A 23,155-nucleotide genomic window follows, 5' to 3' on the forward strand; every position below is an offset into this window, starting at 1 on the left:
CACAATTATACACCATCATGAGACGAAGTGTCATGCGCAGTTCCCTTCTTTAGAATTACTTCCCTTTGTTGTTACTTCAAATAGCTTTTATTGTAACTTTTTCATTACTAGTCGTAGGGAAAAATCGAGACCACTTTTCTGTAGTACAACATGCATGCTACATCCAATTTTGAGGTGTATTTTCACCAATCTCTAACCTGGTAAAGATTTTTGTGTGGACTTACAATTTTTTTTTTTTTTTTTTTTTTTTTTTTTTTTTTTTTTTAAGATTAACTTCCCTTAGTTGTTACTATAAATAACTTATATTGTAACATTTTTATAATTGACCATAGGGAAAAAACAAGACTACTTTTCTGTGGTACAACATAGATGTTACTTTCCAATTTTAGGTGTATTTTAAGATATCTCTACCTGGTAAGGAGGTTTCTTGTGGACTTAGAAAAACAAAAGACTTACAATGATTACTAAACAACCACAAAATTAAAATTCCATTTGCAAATACAGCTGCTAGAGTAAAGAAATTTGCTGTGACGGGCATATATTGTGACATTCTGGCACTCTTGTTCCCTGTTAGCTTTCCATTCCTTCTTTTTACAGTAGCCATATAGAAAAACATCATAGCTATACTGTTCATGAAAATTAATAAAATTTAGCAGTAAACCACCTCACTACTGACTAATTCTTTCTTCCACATCTTTAAAACCCCTGATGCGGACCACATCTAAACGGTTCTTCAAAGCTTTCCCCAAAATTAATACTTTCAGACACTAACTTGCCAGGAACTTTAGTCTTCAATTATAATATACCCGGCGGGGGGATTGGCCATGTCTAACATGGCTCTTGTTATTATTGTCATCGGATTGGCTGGACTTGGAATTGCGAAGATTGTCATGGGTAAATGATAAAACTTGCTATATGTTTATTGCATTTTTTATTTGAATTTGATTTGAGATTAAAGTCGCTTTCATCATTTTAATTTATAAAAGGTGATGATGCGAATCTTAAAGTAAAATGATAACGTTTGGTTTGATGTAATATTTAAACATGATGTATTTCAATAAAGAGCAGTAGATCTTCTTTGAAGCCATTTCAGAACATAGTTTTAAAACGCTAATAGTTACATCGTCATCACAAAAGAAGGATATACGTATTTTACCGCTGTCATACTGCGCAGATTAGCGAGCCACATAGATAAATACATCTTTTTTAAAAAGATTCAAAGTTTAAGGTATTGGACCCGTAATAGTAATGTTAAAAAAATGGCATTTTGCTTTGTATACTCTTAAAGTTGACCATGTTTCGCATTGTGTTGCAAATTTTAAACAACTTTGACCGTGCCGTTTTTTGTAAATTTTGTATAATTTATGGTATTTCCTCAAGCTCAAGTAGAGACAAATTTCAATGTGATGGCCACCATCTAAAACGTTTGCATAGAATTCATTACAGCATTAATTATCATAAAAGAAACACCAAACTATTGTTAAACAATTATAAAACACAAAATAAAACTGTAAATACCATTTTTGTTCTAGGGTGCCTCAAGTAAACAGTTTCAATGAGAAAGAATTCTACTCCAACATTGAAAAATTAAGGTCGAATCATGTGGGTCTTTTTTGAATTTTGCTCACTTCATTCCAAAATAACCTAGGGGCAGAAGTAAAACCTACCTGCATTTCTTCTACAATATGTAATCTAAAGAATGAAGGCAAAATAGAGAACTTTTACCGCATGTAACTCATTATTTTAAAAAATGTCTAACTCTACCCCTCCTGATTCAGAGGTAAATTCACTTTGAACAGCAAGAAATCGCTTATAAAATGAAAATTTTCCACTTTTGTTCAATACATTCATAATAAGTCTTAAAAGAAGTAAAAACTTACTAGAAAAAAAGGAAAATATAGAAAAAAAATTTTGGTCCCAGTGGGGCTTGAACCTACGCCCCGCTGAAAAAATTGCCGTCAAAGTAGGTTTATGGTAGGAATTGAATACTCTTCAAAAAGGAGGTACTCTATTACGGGTCCAATACCTTAAAAAGCGGTTATAACGAATCTCTGAAAGCTGTTTTCTATCATCAGTGATATGTAACCCATGTCGTGTCTTATGAAAGGCCTCTTCTTATTTAGGAGCTGTATATCTTCATGATTGTAGTATACAAGATCTCATTCCGATCTGGTTAATTGTGAGTGGATGTGCTCCAATTTTGTTAGGCGGATTTGGTAGACAGAATAACGAGGACAGTGGCGAGGGTTACAATTTATGCCGAATCATTTGTGGAGCTATTGGCTTCCTGTTCAACCTTGCCTGGCTTATTTGTGGTAGGTTCATACACAAACATTAGTTGAACACCATTTCTTATGAAAGTTATTTCTGTTAACATGCTCCTGAGAAAATTGTTAAAAAAGAAAAATTCGGATTCAAAATAAATAACTTGAAATTTCAATATCAGTAAATTTTATGACTAAGAATGAGATTAAGACATTGATAAGTAATACTTGATTAAGTTATATTTGACTGTTACAAGAACACGATATCTGAGTAGTAATTCACAAATAACTTCATGAAACTCATTCTGCTAAGGGGTGATATAGATATGCAACAAGTTAGCAGGTGTGTAGTATAAAGGTCGTTCCTAAGTCGTTGTAACAAAGTAACCTTTCTTTTGGTCATGGAATCTTTTTTGATTGACTGTTGAATAGAGACACAGTTTTTATTGCACATATAAAGCATTAACGTGTTCAATCAAAACTCGAGTATGTACGATACTCACTCTCTGAAAAACTATGTTTTAGGAAGTGTGTGGGTGTATCCAAACTGTGGAAAAGTAGTAGCTGATGATTTCACGCCATGCATGGGAAACATAACCATGGATTGCACACAAGGGGATTGTAACAAAAGCCTGATCAAATTCGCTTTTGCAATGGCGACACTTGATTGGATACTCATGAGCCTTTGGATCGCTCTGATTGGTTACACCGTATTCAGGGCATGGAAAAATTAGGTAAGCTTTATTCTGGATTAATTTCCATCCAACAAAAGTGTTGCCCGTTCAGAAGAAGAGACAAAAACTAAAGAGTCGAGATAAATGGAAATTTTCCAGCTGAATAAAATTGCAAGAGCATGTAAATGTTACATGTATGCATAATACTACTGACTAACATTTAGTTTTATTTTTGAAACTTAATAGATGGGTCGGAGGCTGAGAAAAGGACCCGAATGACAAAATTGTTAAAACTAGTTTAAATTGTGATTTAAAAATAACTACATGTAAATATTTTCTTTTACTTTATTTTCTAAGAGTAGAAAAAATAAAGTACTTTTAAAATATAAAGTATATTTAAAATGATGATGTAAAATATTGGAGGAAATTTATAGCTAATCACACAAAAAAAAATGCATGCATATCCATTTCTTTCCCAGATTAAATATTGGTAGGGAATTTATGTTGCCATGGCAACAAAGTTCATATTAAGAACACAATTTTACAAGGCATTAAAAGGCAATATATGTTCCTGACAATGAATAAATACTTGCTATCAATATTTATGTCTCCCACCACACAGTGGTGTGGGAGACATATTGTTTTACTCCAGTCTGTGTGTGTGTGTGTGTGTGTGTGTGTGCGTGCGTGCGTGCGTGCGTGTGTGTGTGTGTGTGTCTGTCTGTCACAAAGCTTGTCCGCACACTAAGTCGAACATTTCTCATTTGATCTTCACCAAACTTAAACAAAATGTGTTTGACCATGAGACTTCGGCCAAGTTCGATAACTAGCCAAATCCGCCCAGGCACTTTTGAACTATGGCCCTTGAATTACTGATTGGATCCGCTCATCACAGCCATCGAGAGAAACTAGACATTTTTCAAGCTTGTCCGCACTCTAAGTCGAACATTTCATATCTGATCTTCACCAAACTTAAACAAAATGTGTTTGACCATGAGCCCTCGGCCAAGTTCGATAACTAGCCAAATCCGTCCAGGCACTTTTGAATTATGGCCCTTGAATTACTGATTGGATCCACTCATCACAGCCATCGAGAGAAACTAGACATTTTTCAAGCTTGTCCGCACTCTAAGTCGAACATTTCTCATCTGATCTTCACCAAACTTGAACAAAATGTGTTTGACCATGAGACCTCGGCCAAGTTCGATAACTAGCCAAATCCGCCCAGGCACTTTTGAATTATGGCCCTTGAATTACTGATTGGATCCACTCATCTCAGCCATCGAGAGAAACTAGACATTTTTCAAGCTTGTCCACACTCTAAGTCGAACATTTCTCATCTGATCTTCACCAAACTTGAACAAAATGTGTTTGACCATGAGACCTCGGCCAAGTTCGATAACTATCCAAATCCGCCCAGGCACTTTTGAATTATGGCCCTTGAATTACTGATTGGATCCATTCATCACAGCCATCGAGAGAAACTAGACATTTTTCAATGGGGTCCATTCATCAAAGCCACCGAGAGAAACTAGACATTTTTCAATGTTGCAGTTGTGGGAGACATGCGCTTTTCTCAAAAGCATCTCTAGTTACACTTGTTTTTCTCCACATTTTGACGTTTTTAAGGTTTTATTGCTAATTTAATACTTTCATGTCACAAGGCCCTTTTTTTCAGCCAGTGGCCCAAATATGACCACACGATTCAAAATAACCACAGCGCTGAGTTTTAAATATTAGAAACGCGACAAAAATACGAACATCAAATTTATATTGTTTCAAGCGGCTATACAGATGAAATACAAATTTAGGGATTTTGTCTCCCATCCAGCACCTAATTAACTCGACTAAAATTGCTCTATTTTAAAGAAATTGTACGAGTGTATAAAATATCAAATTATGAATGTCAATGTATTTCATGCATTGGTTGTTTCTTTACATAACATCATGTGAACAATATTTTCATCATGTCATGGTCTCGGCTAAAATTGCTCTATTTTAAAGAAATTGTATAAGTGTATAAAAAATATCAAATTATGAATGTGAATGTATTAAATGCATTGGTTGTTTCTTTAGATAACTTCATATGAATCGTTAACACTGTGATGCGTTTTATTTTTCAGCCAACCCGTAAGCGGAACGTAAACTTTGGATGATAATTATAACTATGGTTAAACTGTTTTGATGCACCTATTTAAGCGTTCTTGCTGCTTTACTCTTGTATGCTGTCCAACCGCTTTGAATGAACAATGTTTATTCATGAATCATGAAAATCACTTTAGTATTTATGTTAATGATATCCATTTAACGATTATTTTCTTAAGTTTGTGCAATGAAAACAAGCGGTGCAGCAGGCGTAGAATTAATGCACAATATAATTACATGTCAACTTCACTTAACTTATCTGGTCATTGACATTTTTACAAGCAGTCTAAATCTTGTATTGTCACTATAAAATCTTGAGTGATACTTCATCTTATTATCGAATTATTGTAAGTTTTTGTGCCTCATTAAATAAGTTGACAAAACATCTGATGCAGTGATGTAAATGTAAATTATACATAGATGGATATATCCTGATTGACTTTGTTGTGTAAACTAATCATTTGAGCCGCGTCATGAGAAAACCAACATAATGCGTTTGCGACCAGCATGGAACCAGACCAGCCTGCGCAGTCTCATCAGGATCCATACTGTTCGCTAACTGTTTCTCTAAATGCAAAAGACTTCGAAAGCGAACAGCATGGATCCTAACCAGACTGCGCGGATGCGCAGGCTGGTCTGGATCCAAGCTGCGGGTCGCAAACGCATTATGTTGGTTTTCTCATGGTGCGGCGCATGCTATCATGTCTAAACCTGTTTTCATTTTTTTTCTCCATTGTGTCAGAGCAAGGGAATTCTAACAGGTAGCATTGCTTGTAAATACCTAATCGAGCGTTGTCATTCTTTGCAATCATTTGTAAATGCATTATTTCTAAACTTCATTTAATGAACACATGAACATACTTCCATAAAATATTTCTAGTTGCTTGAACGACTTAGAAAATCAGCTTCTATTTTTTTGACTTTGAAAATTTAAGGTTCTGTCTAATACATGCATCTATTTATACAGTGGTTTTGTTTTCTTATGTATGTACTCTATAACATGTTTGCACTATATATTAAAAAAAAACACTTTTCCGAATGAAAGCTAAAAAAACGACTAAACTTTCACAGTGACTGTTAATAATTTGTAGATCTGTATGCATTCAATGTCCACATTTATATGAACCGCGCCGTGAGAAAACCAACATAGTGCGTTTGCGACCAGCATGGATCCAGATCAGTCTGCGCATCCGCGCAGTCTGGTCAGGATCCATGCTGTTCGCTAACAGTCTCTCTAATTGCAATAGGTTTTGAAAGCGAACAGCATGGATCCTGCCCAGACTGCGTGGATGCGCAGGCTGGTCTGGATCCATGCTGGTCGCAAACGCACTATGTCGATTTTCTCATGGCGCGGCTCATATGTAGTAATCATAGTGATCATTGTAATGATGCCAATAAAGTCACCGAGTGTTCACTGCTCATGTGCTAACAAATGTTTATGTCATATTTCATCTGTTTTGAAATCCATGCTTCTTGTATATGGATTTGGAAACATCAATATTATATAGCTGCTTCTTACTGACTCTTATTTGAATATTTTACGACATATCAGATTAGGAACTTTAAAACGCCTAGCTTGTCAATATATTCCCCATGCTGATTATTTTAATTTTAAAGACGTCAACGTACATAATAATGAAAATACGTGTCGAATAACAACCTATTGCATTCCATTTACACAACTAAACAAAGAAATGTCTTCCACTGGCATGCGAGTATTAACAATAAAAAAGGGAAACTTGTCAGTTGTCATTTTAAAAATACCCTGGACCATAACAGAGCTGAATATTGGTTTATTTTATGCCACGCCAAAACCTTTTGGCTTGTTTGGAGGATAACGACCTCCACTGTAACGGATTTCTCCATCAAAGCGCATATTTGTTTGCTGAGCTTCATTTTCGATTATGGCCACAACACTGAGTCCAAGTATGGCGATTTTTTTTACAAAACCGTCACACGGCACTTAAAGAGTTAATAAAATCTATAAGAAGTCATGGAATATCTGTAAACTGTTAATCACACATAAGATTAAATTAGATTTATTTTAAGTCGACAAGGCAGGACATATTAATTTAAACATCGACATGTTTTTGTTTTAAAAGTAACCTGTACAGTTAAGGTTTAGAAATATATCTTCAAAACACAGAAATATTTGATAAACGAACAACATCTTTACCAACAATCTACCTGACCGTTACATGTTCTGCCGTACTGTCCAGTTCGATGAATACTTAAAATATTCTTAAAAAGTTCTCTCCCTCGCCACCGCCCCCCCCCCCCCCCCCCCCCCAATACTACACCCACTACACACACTTTAATAATGAATACCATTTGTAAAGAAATAAAAATACAAGTGCTGAAAACTACGTCCATAGTTATGTGAAATTTCAGAACTGGGACATTATTGCAAATGCATCGAAACGAAGATATATAAAAGTTCTTTGAAAATGGTGAGTTTTTAAAGGCGCTGAACTGTCCGAAGTTTGGCCGCTTTATGTAGCCCTTTCTTGGAATTCAATGCATATATCAGTAAACTGACAGTTGTTCTGTAGAGAATTATATATGTTTTATATGCTGTTCAATTTTCATATGAAACATCCTTTTTTTTCTATGATTTTTCTCAGAATGTAATGCTAAGTCTTAATGAAACTTCTAACGCCACCCCTCGACATTTTTGTCAAAGTCTTTTATAATACTAATAGAACATTTTTGATTGATACATATTTAGAAGATTCTGTTGAAACAAATACATAAAAATTTTAACACTATGGTGTCATTAGTGTCATTATTTATTCCACGGCCTCCTTTCCAAAAAAAAGCAATTTGCAAACGAGCAAATTTCGTTATAAGGCAAGAAATTTTTTGACAAAATCAAAATTACTTTCTTATCCTGTTATATCTTGGGTGTAAATTTAAATTTGACATTTTACTTGACCCTATATCAATACCAAAGTAAGAGGTCAACTTTTTCTGTCTTTTTTGTCGGGTCTAATTAAATGTTCAAAGACTTAACGCATTTTTCCGGAATGTCGTGTCCGGACGGTAATTATATCCCGCACTGTTTGATTTCGTTTTAGCCTGGTACAAATAATTAACCACCATAAAAAACATAGCGCACATTTCTTTGCATGAAAACAAATACATAGTGGGGACAACCTTGTTCTGTAGACACATTTTTTTCATGTATGAATATAATTAAACGATTCAATCCTGTATAATCACGAGATTTAATAAATCAATAAAATTAATCAAATTAATAAAAATACGATGGGAATTCAGAAAAGTTTGAGACTAACGCGCTTCCGTAGAAACTGTTACAATATTTTCATTGCATGTATTTCTAGGGGTATCAGTAGCCATGGTTGATTGAAATTTCAACACAAGTGTTTTTTCTTACAGCATAGTTATAAGCGTTTTAACACACCACATTCGTGGACACTGGTGTTATTTTATCGTAAGCTTGGAGGTTCTAAAATCAGTTTGAAAATATTACGTTAATTATTTTATGTGTGAGAAATGCATAGACTGAATCCACCCATTTAAGTAAGGCGCTTGCTGCAATGTTATAGTACCCGTAAAGTCTTACTGTGTTTAAAATTACTCAAGAGCAATTTTTGTCATATTTTTAAACTGACGAACACAGTCTTACTATGCAAAGATTTTACATCAATTATTATGAAAAATTACCTCAGGCGTAGGTTATTCATTATATAAATCATTATTTTCAAGAAAATGAAAGTACCATCCACCCGAACACGTTATTGATGTTTTTATTCTCTTCAAAAAGGCTATAAATGTTTCATTCTTTATGCATCACCAAGTTTCAAGTTTATTTCGCAACTTCGCAGTATGCATATCATAAACAAAAACATAAAAAGGCTTCAATTGGATTAAAGTCATACCAAATTAGATTAATGTATAGCATCATCAGGAGGGTATGATTTCGACTTGCTGCGTTGTGTGCCTTTTCTTTTGTTTATTCATTTGTGTTCCTTGTTAGAGGACCTTTTATAACCGCAACCAATATAAGTAAGTTATGTGGGTTGAATGAAAGTGATTGCTTTTTCATTTAATTTTTATATAGAAGTTTGTTATAGTAAATTTTTACTCTTGAATCCAATTGATAACAATTTTCATTGTAGTGAATAATATATTTGCCTGTCCTAATATAATGTAGTATTTTACACGGCTTTTTTTTTTTTTTTGGCATGCCTCTCCATATATGCCATAAACGTTGTAGTTGGGAATAATCAAACGATGAAAATTCAGAAAAATATTCCCAACTTTCATGGCGTGGCTGGATCGAGTGTTTAAATGATACTGATTAAAAATTGAATGACAGACATCTCTTGCAGGATTAAAACTGCAAACAAGAGGGCCATGATGGCCCTATATCGCTCGCCTGTCATCATTGCACTTAAGGACAAGAAGGTCAAAAAATCATTATCAAGATCAATCAAAAGAATCATGAGAAAATATAGTTGAAATTTTCTTAAAGGTACCGATATGTCAAAATACACCTATAAATTGGAGGTACCATCCATGTTGTACCACAGGAAAGTGGTCTCGGTTTTCTACTACGGCCAATAATAAAAGAGTTACTAAATAAGCTATTTATAGTAACATAACAGGGAAGTAATTAAAAACAAAATTATTGTAAGTGAACAAAAGAAGGATCTGCCAAATAAAAACAAGAGCACTGCAATGCAACGCAAATGCAGAGCAATATACACACAAAACAAAGTCATATGACCTTTGACCCCTAAGTGTGACCTTGACCTATAAGTGAGCTATCCGGAAAATGCGCTCTGCACATCGTTTCGATGAGGTGAACATTTGTGTCACGTTTCTTTGAAATCCTTCAAGGGGTTCAAGAGTTACAGAGTGGAAGGGAAATTGCTAACCAACAGACAGACAGACGGACACCGAGGCGCTAACATAATACGTCTCTTAGGGCGTATAAAAAGGAACCGAGATCTTATGGTGATACAAGTTGTGTGCAAGTTTGGTTAAAATCAAATCATAAATTAAGCTGCTATTGTGCAGACAAAGTCAAAATAGCTAATTTTGGCCCTTTCAGGGGCCATAACTCTGAAACCCATTACGGGATCTGGCCAGTTCAAGAAAGGAACCATGCTCTTATGGTGATACAAGTTGTGTGCAAGTTCGGTAAAAATCAAATCATAAATAAAGCTGCTATTGTGCAGACAAGGTCAAAATAGCTAATTTTGGCCCTTTCATTATGGGATCTGGCCAGTTCAAGAAAGGAACCAAGATCTTATGGTGATACAAGTTGTGTGCAAGTTTGGTTAAAATAAAATCATAAATGAAACCACTATCGTGCAGACAAGAAATTGTGGACGGACGACGGACGGACGGACGACCACGAAAGTTCACCTTGTCACTATGTGACAGGTGAGATAAAAAGGAACAGACACGAGGAATATTTGCCACCGAATCGGGTTGCTTCGCAGTATCTAACGTGCCTGACTCTGTTTAGAAATAAAGTTTTTGTCTTCATATATCATTTAGACTTTATGTATTTCAAGGAATGCATGACTCATCATCAAACAATCAAGGGTAGGCAAAATTGAAAAGATTTTCCTCAAGCAAAACGACCACGTAACAACTCATTTCGGCGAAAAAGATATTACCGGTATACCTTTTCTAGGAAGGTCCTTTTTTCATGGAATTTTAATTACTCTACTTTAGGTAAGTCTAGATTTAAAGGTACATTTACCAAAAAAAAAAAAAAAAAAAAAAAAAAAAAAAAAAAAAAAAAATTTCTCACCTTTAAAATGCTACACCGATCATGTGATTTTATAACCAGTTATTTTTTGTTTAACTGAAACTCGTATAGTTGATTCGACATTTCTTAAAGCTACTCGCTACTTAAAGCTACTTAAATCTTTCAACATGTTCATTTCCACCAAAGGCTTAGAATACGACACTGAAAAATGATAAAGTGTTAGATATTGGTAACAAGAGGGCCAAGATGGCCCTAGGTCGCTCACCTGAGTAACACACCATAACAGTGTAAACATGTTTTACCTAGTGATTTCATGGAGACAAATATTCTGACCAATTTTCATTAAGATTGGACCAAAAAGATATGGCCTCTTGAGTGTAAACAAGCATTTTCTTTGATTTTGACCTAGTGACCTAGCTTTTCACCCCACATGACCCAGATTCGAACTCGTCCAAAATTTCATGAAAACAAACATTCTGACAAATTTTCGGGAAGATTGGAGCAAAAAAAGTGGCCTCTAGATTGTATACAAGCTTTTCCTTTGATTTGACCTAGTGACCTAGTTTTTGACCCCATGTGACCCAGATTTAAAATCATCCAAGACTTTATGATAACAAACATTCTGACCAAGTTTTATGAAGATAGGCTTTTCCTTTCGTTTGACCTGATGACCTAGTTTTTGACCTGACATGACCCAGTTTCGATCCAGGCCTAGAGATCATCAAGATAATTATTCTGTGCAAGTTTGTGTCAAACCAAAGCATAAATGAAACCTCTGTATGGCTGAAAGGGCCAAAATAGAAAATTTGCCCCTTTCAGGGGCAGTAACTCTAGCTCTCAAGATGGAATCTAGCCAGTTTTGTGTAAGTGTGGTTAAAATCAAATATCTCTATGGTCTCTATAGTGTTCACAAGCCAAAAATAGCAAATGTTGGCCTTTTAAGGGGCCATAACTCTGAAACACATGATGGGATCTGGCCAGTTTTTGAAAGGAACCGAGATATTATGCCAATACAAGTTGTGTGCAAGTTTGACTAAGATTGATTGCAAAATGTGGTCTCTATTGTGTTCACAAGCCAAAAAATAGCAAATTGGGCCATAGATGGGATCTGGCCAGTTTTCGAAAGGAACCGAGATATTATGCCAGTACAAGTTGTGTGCAAGTTTGATTAAAATTGATTGCAAAATGTGGTCTCTATCGTGTTCACAAGAAATTGTGGACGGACGGACGAAGGGTGAACACAAAAGCTTATCCTGTCACTACATGACAGGTGAGCTAAAATGCAACAAGAATGTAAATTTTCTGCATTATTTCAAAAGTGTTACAATGGTTTTCTACCTTCTGCAAAATATCTTATGTCAACAAGTTCGTAATAATTGTCACTTTCCGAGTACTCACTTTTAGTGGAGTTTTGAGAAATATTAATTTTCACATAAAATGTGTTGGTTAGTTCCTTGACAGATTGCTGCTGTGACAGTTAATAAAACTTGTAAGAAGATGCTTTGGGAGCGTAGAATGCTATTAAGCAAAACTAGCATCATGATGAGACTCGGTTTGATTGAGTCTGTACACGAGAAGTAATGGAAAATGCAACACCCCTCACGCCCACTACCCGTGCGAAAATGGAACAGGAAATCCTGGGATTATCCCAGGAAGTCCCAGGACTGTCCTGGGATAATGTCCTGAAAATATCTCAGGAATTCCTGGGATAGTCCTGGGACTTTTCACGCCGTTAAATGGGAATGGGACAATCCCAGAATTTTCCTATGAACAGGAAAAAAGCAGGACATCTGAGAATTCCACTCCTGCTATCCTAAAAATCCCAGGAATGTCCTGAGATTTCCTGAAGACAGGACATAAAAGTATAATATTGTCCTGTTCTCAGGAAATCCCAGGAATTCTTGAAGTCAGGATATCCCAGGACAATTGTCCTGTCTTCAGGAAATCCCAGGAATTCCTGATGTCAGGAAATTACAGGACAATTGTCCTGTCTTCAGGAAATCCCAGGAATTCCTGATGACAGGAAATCCCAGGACAATTGCCCTGTCTTCAGGAAACCCCAGAACATGTAATTGAGTACCTTGTAAACATGATTTGAAATTCTCTTTGGGGGGAAATACAGTTAACAAATTGACTGTTAAAGTTCAATAGTATTTACAGTAAGAATATAAAGATTATCATTTCCTAATATTAAAAAATATTTTGTAGTTAAAAGGCGTACATTGAAACAATACAACCTGTCATAGCAGAAATATTAATTTCTTGGCACATCTTAAATCAGCTCAAGTATGTGCACTCATGGCAAAAAAAAAAACTAGGTGAAAATACTACTATTTAGTCTAGAATCATCAAATTATGAGCTTCTTACTAAGCAAAAAGCTCTTATCAGTCTATGATCTGTTCACTATAGTGAAACTGTCTTTGATCAAACATGCATGTACAGATAACCTATACTGTAGTAACTTTTTAATGCTCTGACTGATTTTAAAGAAAACTACTTTTCTAAATAACTTATTGTTTTGTAAAATCATTAAATGAAGGAGTACATTTAGTATCATTTCTAAAAGTTTAACAGAAATAATTTGCTAACTTACCATAAATTTGTAGAATATATTCCTGTTACACTGACAACACCACAATCAGAAGTACTTAATGATACAGTTTCTCCCAAAACATGGGTCTTCAACACCAGGATGTAATTAACTTACTAGACCATTACATAAATACAAGATCATGTTTCAGACTAATTGCTATCTTTCAATCTATGTCTTTTAGAAAAAGTCCTGTCTTTTTCCTGTAAACAGGACAATTTTCTATCAAAAGTCCTGTCTTTTAGTGTTAAAGTCCTGTCTTCAGGACTTTCTTGCAGCCTTGCTAAAAGAATCCCAGGATATCCCAGGATAATCCTGGGATTTCCTGAGAACAGGAAAATATTTCTGTACGGGTAGCACCGACTTAAGCGGAATTTTATTACATAGATACTGAATAGATCAAAAAGGACTAGAAAATATGACAATATGACAACACTGAATCCATGCACGGGCAGAATTTTTGCGGCCGCCACACGGCACTTCACTTAAAGATTGCTGTTGTGATAGTTAATAAAATTCTGTGATGGTTAATGACTCTAGGTCAAATACTTTTTGAGATATGCACAACACCAAGTTGAACGGACGGACATGGAAAAAGTCATTTGAGCCGCACTATGAGAAAACCAACATAGTGCATTTACAACCTGCATGGATCCAGACCAGCCTGCGCAGTCCGGTCAGGATCCATACTGTTCGCTTTCAAAGCCTATTGCAATTAGAGAAACCATTAGCGGACAGCATAGATCCATGCTGGTCGCAATGCACTGTGTTGGTTTTCTCATGGTGCGGCTCATTTTCTGAATGACCAAAGACAATGACAGACAAATGTTTGGCGATATTCAGTGTACATACATCACATGGATCTGTTATTATCAGTCATGAGCAAAAACAAAAACAACAACAGAATACAAGATTTCAATAATATTTATTATATAATCAAATTAAACAAATTAAAAAAGCCTGAACGAATCAAGAACAATTATACAATGACACATGTTTGAAAGTATTTCAGCAAAAGAAAAAGTTTATATCTTTTATAAATCGAATAAAGCCGACAGAAACAGCGACAAACTACATAAAAATGAAGATTTCATGATACTCTTTTAACATTTATTTAGCCTGGGATTCTGGTGTTGACATTATTTGCTTTTATCATAACATATAGTCAATTCATAATTTATATATGTGAGCATGTTGTTATTACTACTGCTCCTGCGTAAATATACCTAGCTATTTTAGTTTCTGGCAGTACTAATTGTCGATTTGCTGAACAGAAGCACTTGCAATTATTGACAGACTGGAACCCAGGCTAGCAATTATTCTTCGAAAGCAACAGAAATTTTGCTATTTCGTCAATATTTTGAAAATTACTGACATTGTTTTATGAAAACTTGACATTTCTAATAATAGCAAAAAAAATTAATGTGTATATCTGTAACATTTTAAATGGGGTAAAGCCTTAAAAATATGTCAAATTTCAAAAATATTGGCAAAATATCAAGACTGTGCAGTGCAGATCACGATAATTTGAAATATACTATTTAAGCAAACTGCAATTTCCGAGTACATGGTACTCGTATGAAAACAAAATGAAAAAAAGATATTTCACAGGGAGACATTGGGCTGTTTATGATGCCCTTTTGTTTAGAATAAAAGCATTAAGAAATAAATGCACCATGTCTCTCAAGTATTAACAAGGTCACAATTACTGAATTTTGTTGTTTTCAAATAATACTTTCCAACCTTTTAGTTCCGTGATCACATGGTCTAATGCATTAGTCTTGGATGCCTTTGTGACTCTATAAATTTTGAAGGCCAGTGGTTGTAATATGAGCCGTGCCATGGGAAAACCAACATAGTGGTTTTGCGACCAGCATGGATCCAGACCAGCCTGCGCATCCGCGCAGTCTGGTCAGGATCCATGCTGTTTGCTAACAGTTTCTCTAATTGCAACAGGCTTTGAAAGCGAACAGCATGGATCCTGACCAGACTGCGCGGATGCGCAGGCTGGTCTGGACCCATGCTGGTGGCAAAGCCACTATGTTGGTTTTCTCATGGCACGGCTCATATATTTTTTGTAATATAAAATGAATTGTTTAGATATTTTTGGGATCAGTGAGGTCGAAATAGGACAATATCTCCTGTATCTGTGTCCTATGGTCAAACATTTATGGGGTTTTGCATACACGCTAGCCTTGCTTTTATCTGAGTAGGGCTGGTTTCAATCCTAAACTGGAGAAAACCTAATATGACATATATGGCAGTGTGACAATTTTCATTTAGGCAAGAACTAAAGGGTAATGTGTAGAAGTGTATGGGGAGTTGAAGTTGTATTTAGTTTTTTATTCTTCCATTTTCTTTGCTTTATTTCAATATATAATAATTTAGTACTGCATGAGTTTTTAAGTTAGAAAACTTAATTTGCCAAAAAAAGTCCAATAGTGACAACATGACAGCAAACATACAATTCATATAAAATGAAAACAAATGTTGTATGTATATCGTAAAACACAATCAAACTGTAAATATGGGTGTATTTCAATATATACATATACAAGTATATAATATTATCCATGGAAGTCCCTATAAATGTAATCATTAATGTAAGTGCACAGAAAAACATGTAAGCAACAATAAACTATGGTTTTGCTCCCTAAGCTCAATAATACCTTTGATAAACCTATTTTTATCACATTTTTATTAAAACATGTAGGAAATAGATTACATATTACAAATCTGACTATATGATTTTAGAATGAATGCAATAAAAACTGTCTCTCATTCAAAGTGTTAGGTTAAATTTTATTGGCAACCAATTATTCTAACAGGACCAGCAAATAACCTACAATCATGTAGAGCAAAATCTATCTCCGGTTATTCTGCAATAAACCACTCACGTGCAATGACGTCATCCGATCCAGGTTTGTAGCACGGTCGTAAAAAGTAGTTACCATTTTTTCTAATGCTGTTGATACTAATATGTCGTGTTAGAATCGAAATAAATTAGTTCCCAAGTGTGATTTATCATAGAATAACCAGAGTTTTTCGTTCTTATGCGAAACAATATATCACTCAGGCCTGTGGCCTTTGTGATATATTCTTATGTGTAAGAACTCAAAACTCGGGTTATTCTACCATAAACCACGTTTCGAGGGTTCAACGCAATAAGGGCATATCTACATATAGTTATTATATGTAGATACGCCCTTACTGCGTTGAACCCTCGGTTTGGGAACTTATTATTTCTTAAATAACCAATCTTTTTTTATTTACTTTAATCAAGAAATAATATAAAGCAGAATCATGTTTTAATATTATTTAAACATGATTAAGAGGTTACACACCTGCCTAATAATCAGTTCAAAGTATGCCAACTAAATAAAATACTATTCTGCTATATTTTGGTTCTGAAATGTCTTTTTATAGAATAGCAGCACTTTTTCAAAGCACATGATTGTATGGTACCAAATAATGTGACATAATATTTACCATGCATTAATGAAAACAAAACATGCTTTTTTTCATATTAGAATGCTTCATAGTAAACGTATTAAATACATGCAATGTCCAAATATAAGATATCATAAAAAACAATAAGACTATTATAGTAGATAAATCTATAAAATTTAATGCAAGATAAACTTAATAAGAATAAATAATATGAATTTCTATTTGTAATTATTGTGAACATGAGAACATCAAATATTTTCATTGTGTACATGAACAGAAAAATTGTGAATTCTTTTTTTGGGGGTTATTACTTAATTTCAAAAAGTACATCATACATTCATTCTGAAAATACAGCACTCATTAAACAATGTCACACAACACTTAAGCATGAGCTATCAAAACAAGGCCCATCTTACATTTCTGTTAAATAAGACATCAAATAAGATAATTATGGAAGTAAGCCACACATTCATAAAAAAAATAAACAGACCATGGCTTTATCTTAATGTTTTAGGCTATAAGTTGTCACAAGAAAGTAAAATGTTCAGAGGTGTGTTATATGTTGTTTGAGTTTTAGTGTAATTCTTAAAAGTATTTCAGTGTGTCGTTTTTCAACAGTACCTGTACTTAAGTGCATCATTTTTCAATAGTATTTCAGTAACATCATTCAGTTAATCTAACAAGTGTTTCAGGATTCTTTACAGGTATTGGCTTAATCTCCACAACTATCTGACAACTTCCAAACATGAATCACAGATGAAACATGAAAGGTTTCAGATAAACCATCTTCTCTCCAACTGTGAAAAAGTACATACACCTCATCTGACATCTCACAACCTCTCCATTCATAGCCTTGTGTTTTACTTTCAGAGCTTATGGTATAAATATAAGATTGTAATACAAAGTAACAACATGATGAGAGTATTTCCTCAATAATAAATAACTGAGCCGTGCCATGAGAAAACCAACATAGTGGGTTTGCGACCAGCATGGATCCAGACCAGCCTGCACATCCGCGCAGTCTGGTCAGGATCCATGCTGTTCGCTTTCAAAGCCTATTGGAACTAGAGAAACTGTTAGCAAACAGCATGGATCCTGACCAGACTGCGCAGATGCGCAGGCTGGTCTGGATCCATGCTGGTCGCAAACCCACTATGTTGGTTTTCTCATGGCATGGCTCAATTACTGTTTGTCAGGATTGAAATTAAAGCAGCATGCCTACAGATGTATATAAAATATGCTTTTCTCCCACTAGATAGTAAAGATGCTTTCATACCACAACACAGTAAAGATATTTTCATACCACTATGTAGAAACGGCCCTTTGATTGGACTACACAGTTAAAATGCTTTCATACCAATATGCAGGAAAAATGCTTTTATTTTATTACATAGTAAATGTGCTTTCATTTTACTACCTATGAAGTACAGATGTTATTATCCCACTACATAGTAAAAAATGCTTTCACTTGACTAAATATAAACTAAAGATGCTTTCATTTGATTACATAGTAAAAGATGCTTTCATCTGACTAAATATAAAGATGCTTTCATTTGATTACGTAGTAAAAGATGCTTTCATCTGAGTAAATAGTAAAGGTATATGTTTAACCCTGCTACACTGTAAAGATGTTAAACAAAAACACTGTATACTTTTACCATAAGGAAAACAAGCATAATGATCACAGATAAACTAATTAATATTACATTCAATCTGAGACCCGTAACGTAACAAACATTTGAGCCGTGCCATGAGAAAACCAACATAGTGGGTTTGCGACCAGCATGGATCCAGACCAGCCTGCGCATCCGCGCAGTCTGGTCAGGATCCATGCTGTTCGCTTTCATAGCTTATTGTAATTAGAGAAACCGTTAGCGAACAGTTTGCGACCAGCATGGATCCAGACCAGCCTGCGCATTCGCGCAGTCTGGTCAGGATCCATGCTGTTCACTTTCATAGCCTATTGTAATTAGAGAAACCGTTAGCGAACAGCATGGATCCTGACCAGACTGCGCGGATGCGCAGGCTGGTCTGGATCCATGCTGGTCGCAAAGCCACTATGTTGTTTTCCCATGGCACGGCTCATTTTATAAATCAAAACAAATGATGGACAGATTAGAACTGTAATGACCTTTGTCACATAAAAATGCCTCATATATGGACAGATCTAAATAATTAAAGTTATTCACCCCTGATTTTCAAAAGATTAAGTAACAGATCTAAATTACAGTTACTTTTGTCATAAAGAAATGCCTGGTATAGTAAGTTAGAATACAACAGAAGAGTTGAAAAGCTAATGCCTATTGTATTATTTATAAATGACAGCTACCCATAAGACAGCTCACTCAACTATTTGACAACTTCCAAGTTGAACAGGGGGCCATTACTTGGCAAGATTTTATGTAACTGATAGATTTCATTACCAAGAGTTCTGTAACTTGGATATATATAAACATTTGATGGGAAAGATTTCTTGTATAAAGTTTCAATTCAATATAACAAATTATTTAGTTGTTACTAACATACAGCTTGATATTTAGTTTCAGATAAAACTTTGACTGAATTTTCTATTTGGAAAAAGAGCCATAATTTGTAAAAAAAAAATCAAACAAGAGTAATTGGTTATTAAAGTTTTGATGACTGGGAAGCATTTTGTCAAGTTTTGATGACTGGGAAGCACTTTGTCAAGTTTCAATCCAATACATGTAACTGTTACTGAGATATAGTTTGCGAGTTGCACGCCAATGTTTAACCAAATTTTCTTAGTCAGAAAAGGGACATAATTTGTATGAAATTCAAGAGTTACCTAACTTGGTTATTTCAGTCAGTTTAATGACTAGGAAGCCTTATGTGAAGTTTTAAATCTTACACATGCAATGGTTAATGAGAAATGAAATTGCACTCAAAACTTTAACCAATGTGTGGCGATGATGACTGGGTGAGTAGAATGGCTCTCACTATTCTTTGAATAGTCAAGCTAAAAATCTACAATATCCATACACCTATTCAAATTATTCTCAATTATTCTGTAAGCTCTGATTTCATAACACAACAAGGACTTCGGACACTATCATATGCTTCTAGCCTACATTTCAAATGCAAATTTCTCCTTAAGTATTTAAACAATACCCAAAGCGTTTCGAGTCAGTGATAAACCAATGTATTAGTTAATTTATTACAGCAGAAACTGGTTTGTATCTGTTCCTATCAAGATGTTTTTCTTATTTTATGTGGGCCAGGGTATATTTTCTTGAAAAAATAAAATGTTTAAATTTCCGTGAAAATATAATGTCATCACTTTACGGAAGTTTTAAATATTTTAATTCCAGTCGAAAAAAGTGACAGAATCTGTTTATTTAAGGAAAAAATAACATTTTAAGATTAAAATCCTATAAATAAATAAAAAAGGGAACAATATTTTTCCAAACATCCTGTACTTGATTTATCTATACACTGTCCATAATGTAAAGTTATTGACGCATTACATTGTGTGAATAGGTATACATGTATAAGTGACCGGTCAGTTTTATTACAGTGGTTCAGGTAGTTATTTAAGTACATGTACATGTCTGTATAGCTCTGTTATAAGTGATGGCAGCTATTTGTGTGATGTATAACATTAATAATAAGAAAAGTCTGTAATCTTATCAAGGCCGTAGGGTGGGATTTTGTTTAGGATAAGTACCAGTGGCATACATAATATTTGAGCCGCGCCATGAGAAAACCAACATAGTGCAATTGCCACCAGCATTGATCGATCCTGACCAGCCTGCACATCTGCGCAGTCTAGTCAGGATCAATGCTGTTCGCTAACGGTTTGTCTTATTCCAATGGACTTTGAAAGCAAACAGCATGGATCCTGACCAGACTACGCAGATGCTCAGGCTGGTCTGGATCCATGCTGGTCGCAAAGCCACTATGTTGGTTTTCTCATAGCACGGCTCATTTCGCTTAAACATGTAATAAAAATGTATCCGAAATGACAGTTCTATCTGAGGCTTGCCTAAGGAAGCTGGATCGGAAAAAGTTAAATTCGGATAAGTCTGACAACAACCCACCTATAGATAATGTTGTCTATTCAGGGCTGAAGTTGTGGGCAAAACATATTCGAAAAGTTGAAGCAGGTCGCTGCTTAAAAGTTCCACCTGAAACTCGGCTGGACCGTTTAGTTCGTGTTCGCGTCTAGCCATATTTGTATTTGCCATCTGCATGGAAAGCGACTTGACACATCACTTTCGTGGCATCACACTGAATGTGAAACCGTCACTGATATGACCTGCCAAGAAGCTACTGTTCTTGACCTATGCATCACAGGCATATCAATGCCAAGCTTTATTTCTGTTGGATAGACTATAGTCAGGATCAGATAAAATGCTGTGCACATATTGCCCCTTTTTTTGTTGTGTTTAGGCCTAGTCCGCCGCAAAGAAAATCTTCAATTCAGTTTTTACTGAAGGAAGAACATGAAGTGATGAATGCGTGTCACATGTAGTATGTGTCTAAAAGAAATAAATATAAATGCACAGAAAAAGATGAAGAAATAAAGAAATGAAAAATGTATAAAAAATACAAAAAAAAAAAATAAAAAAATAATAATTAAAACAAAATGGAAAACAAATTACATCCTGGTGTGCGCGTCGCGAGGACGGCATGCAGAAGATTACCTGGTGTGTTGCTAGTATTTTACAGCACACATTTGCCAATCTACTACAACAAACAAACAGGATATGCGAATGAAAATTTAACCCAATGAATAATAATGAATTAGCAGTATTTGCTTCTCTCACTACTCTACATATATAACATGCCTATATGTGCCCATTCAAACATTTGTATAGTATTTTAGTTACAAACAGATGTAAAAATATGTGACTATCAAATTATTAAAAATGAATATAAAAAGTATTGGTTACTTTACATTTGGGAACACCCTGTAGTTATATTTTTTGTTTAAAAGTACTGTTCCACCCCTTGCATCAACGCAATAGTCACAGAAAATGTGTATAATTAATATCTACATATGCTGGTCAAATATGGTTTTGATGCACGGGGGGGAACAATGTTCTTTGAAGCAAAATAGCTTTTATATGTATATAACAGGGTACGTAATTCTATTCAGAGCAAAAATTACCATTTTATGAAAAAATATTGAAAAATTTTACTTTAAGAAATAATCTCAAATATGTATTTTGATGGTATATGTAATTAAATACTTATTTCTTAGTGGTTTATTTTTTACTCTTGGAGTAGGCAAATTCATATAGAAAGTGTCCGAAGTCCTTTCAGAGGTTTATACAACATATGGAAAAATACAGGTACATCATAAATGAGCCGCGCCATGGGAAAACCAACATAGTGGGTTTGCGACCAGCATGGATCCAGACCAGCCTGCGCATCTGCGCAGTCTGGTCAGGATCCATGCTGTTCGCTTTCAAAGCCTATTGCAATTAGAGAAACCGTTAGCGAACAGCATGGATCCTGACCAGACTGCGTGGATGTGCAGGCTGGTCTGGATCCTTGCTGGTTGCAAAGCCACTATGTTGGTTTTCTCATGGCGCCGCTCAAATAACTTCTATTTAAAGTATCAAGAGTCGATTTTTCTATAAAGTTATATCTTAGATAAAATATTTTAATACATGTATGTGCATAACTAGAACAAACAATTCTACACAAACTTCAAGCTGAATACACAATAAAAACATTGAGCTGATGAACATATCTAATAACAAGAAATAAATGAGCCGTGCCATGAGAAAACCAACATAGTGGGTTTGCGACCAGCATGGATCCCGACCAGCCTGCGCATCCGCGCAGTCTGGTCAGGATCCATGCTGTTCACTTTCATAGCCTATTGTAATTAGAGAAACCGTTAGCGAACAGTTTGCGACCAGCATGGATCAAGACCAGTGCGGATGCGCAGGCTGGTCTGGATCCATGCTGGTCGCAAAGCCACTATGTTGGTTTTCCCATGGCACGGCTCAAATATTGCTATGGAATATAAAGTACCCTCCAGGCCAAGAAATAATCGTATGTAAAAGGAAATGACTGTTCTGGAATCTATGAGGTTTGTTAATCATAACAAATGTATGTGCAAAGTTAAATTGAATCTCCATCAATATATAAAAGAATATAGACCAGACAATGAAAATGAAATAAAACCTTTGATCTCCGAGCCTTTGACCTTTTCACTATGGGTCTGGGTATTGAATGCAACATTCTCTTAATATAATGTTTGTGCCAAATTTCATTCATGGCTTGGTACAAGAAAAATTCTTTTATCTC

The 23,155-nt window shown here is 35.0% G+C and overlaps 1 long non-coding RNA gene across 1 annotated transcript; it reads left to right on the forward strand.

Moving 5' to 3' along the window:
* Window positions 1-839: 839 nt before the first annotated feature.
* LOC123550107 (uncharacterized) lies at window positions 840-6,237 on the forward strand. Its single transcript, XR_008371539.1, has 4 exons — window positions 840-894; window positions 2,124-2,315; window positions 2,790-2,998; window positions 5,062-6,237. It is a non-coding gene; the product is annotated as an uncharacterized LOC123550107 (long non-coding RNA).
* The last annotated feature ends 16,918 nt before the right edge of the window (window positions 6,238-23,155 follow it).

This window comes from Mercenaria mercenaria, chromosome 6 (assembly GCF_021730395.1).
Source record: "Mercenaria mercenaria strain notata chromosome 6, MADL_Memer_1, whole genome shotgun sequence".
NCBI lineage: Eukaryota > Metazoa > Mollusca > Bivalvia > Venerida > Veneridae > Mercenaria > Mercenaria mercenaria.